Here is a 2500-nt window from a genome sequence, read left to right as displayed (position 1 = left end):
GTACAGTCGGGTGGGCGCGCGTCGGTCGGGTTACGGTGAAAACCATGGCGCCGCAGCCAATACGACGGAATCGGCTAAAAACGGCTAAGTCGGGGCGACGTCGGAAATCGTCTAACGACACGGTGAACTATAGTCGGGTGGGCGCGCGGCGGTCGAGATACGGTGAAAAACCATGGCGCGCCAACCAAAACGACGGTACCGGCTGAAAACGGCCAAGTCGGTCCGACGTCGGAAAACGTCCAACGACGCCGAGCGTACAGTCGGGTGGGCGCGCGCTGGTCGGGTAACGGTGAAAACCATGGCGCCGCAGCAAATACGACGGAATCGGCTAAAAACGGCCAAGTCGGGCCGACGTCGGAAAACGTCCAACGACGCCCCGCCACCCGACCCGGCGGCGCGCGCTGGTCGGGTAACGGTGAAAACCATGGCGCCGCAGCCAATACGACGGAATCGGCTAAAAACGGCCAAGTCGGTCCGACGTCGGAAAACGTCCAACGACGCGCGCTGGTCGGGTAACGGTGAAAACCATGGCGCGGCAGCCAATACGACGGAATCGGCTAAAAACGGCCAAGTCGGGCCGACGTCGGAAAACGTCCAACGACGCACAGCGTACATACCGGGTGGCGCGCGCTGGTCGGGTAACGGTGAAAACCATGGCGCCGCAGCCAATACGACGGAATCGGCTAAAAACGGCCAAGTCGGGCCGACGTCGGAAAACGTCCAACGACTCCAATCCAAAAAACCCGTCGTCGCGCGCTGGTCGGGTAACGGTGAAAACCATGGCGCGGCAGCCAATACGACGGAATCGGCTAAAAACGGCCAAGTCGGGCCGACGTCGGAAAACGTCCAACGACGCGTCTGGTCCAGACGGGTGGGCGCGCGCTGGTCGGGTAACGGTGAAAACCATGGCGCCGCAGCAAATACGACGGAATCGGCTAAAACGGCCAAGTCGGGCCGACGTCGGAAAACGTCCAACGACGCCGGCGTACGATCTGGTGGGCGCGCGCTGGTCGGGTAACGGTGAAAACCATGGCGCCGCAGCCAATACGACGGAATCGGCTAAAAACGGCCAAGTCGGTCCGACGTCGGAAAACGTCCAACGACGCCGAGCGTACAGTCGGGTGGGCGCGCGCTGGTCGGGTAACGGTGAAAACCATGGCGCGGCAGCCAATACGACGGAATCGGCTAAAAACGGCCAAGTCGGGCCGACGTCGGAAAACGTCCAACGACGCCCAGCGTACAGTCGGGTGGGCGCGCGCTGGTCGGGTAACGGTGAAAACCATGGCGCCGCAGCCAATACGACGGAATCGGCTAAAACGGCCAAGTCGGGCCGACGTCGGAAAACGTCCAACGACGCCGAGCGTACTGTCGGGTGGGCGCGCGCTGGTCGGGTAACGGTGAAAACCATGGCGCCGCAGCCAATACGACGGAATCGGCTAAAAACGGCCAAGTCGGGCCGACGTCGGAAAACGTCCAACGACGCCCAGCGTACAATCGGGTGGGCGCGCGCTGGTCGGGTAACTGTGAAAACCATGGCGCCGCAGCCAATACGACGGAATCGGCTAAAAACGGCCAAGTCGGGCCGACGTCGGAAAACGTCCAACGACGCCGAGCGTACAGTCGGGTGGGCGCGCGCTGGTCGGGTAACGGTGAAAACCATGGCGCCGCAGCCAATACGACGGAATCGGCTAAGCCTGGCAGAAAATCTCTGCCGCGGCAGAGAAATGGCCATTTTCTCTGCCGCGGCAACAGTGTAGGGCTCCTTCACAAGCTGACGGGCAGGGGTCCCAGGCGGGGCTAAGTTCCCCAGGTATATTGGGGGGGGCTGGCATCCCTCCCTGTCAAGTTGTGGGTTCGTCCCACAACTTTTCTACGCCCGTCACGTAGCAACTATACGTTGCCGTGGCGTGTCACGCGGCGACGTTTACGTTGCCGCGTGACAGTCACGTGCGACGTCTATCGTTGCCACGTGACGTGTCCGAATTTGAGAACAACCGTGAACAGGTGTTGCCTCTACCTCTCCACAGTTAGTGGTAGGATACGTAACATTCTGCGCCGATCCTCAATCGTCGGATGCCGTTGCCTTAAGAGAACGTCGCCGTGCAACGTTAACGTTGCTGCGGTGACACCCGCGCGCTGTTGACACTCAGGACGCCTACACGAGCAATCCCACCGCGCTTACGCGTGGTGGGAAGGCTCGGGAGGCTTGACCGATGTCGCGCGCGCATGTCCCGAACAGAGAAAGCGCACGTTCCCCGTCTATTGGCGGGGAACAAGCGCCGTTGCCTTCAGAGAACGTCCCGTTTAACGTTGCCGCGCCACCGCGGTGACATGAGTGCGCTCAGAATTTGAGAACAACCGTGAACAGGTGTTGCCTCTACCTCTCCACCGTTAGTGGTAGGATACGTAACATTCTGCGCCGATCCTCAATGAACGGATGCCGTTGCCTTAAGAGAACGTCGCCGTGCAACGTTACCGTTGCTGCGGTGACACCCGCGCT

This window comes from Lolium perenne, chromosome 3 (assembly GCF_019359855.2).
Source record: "Lolium perenne isolate Kyuss_39 chromosome 3, Kyuss_2.0, whole genome shotgun sequence".
Classification (NCBI taxonomy): domain Eukaryota; kingdom Viridiplantae; phylum Streptophyta; class Magnoliopsida; order Poales; family Poaceae; genus Lolium; species Lolium perenne.
Note: the sequence above shows the minus strand (reverse complement) of the source record.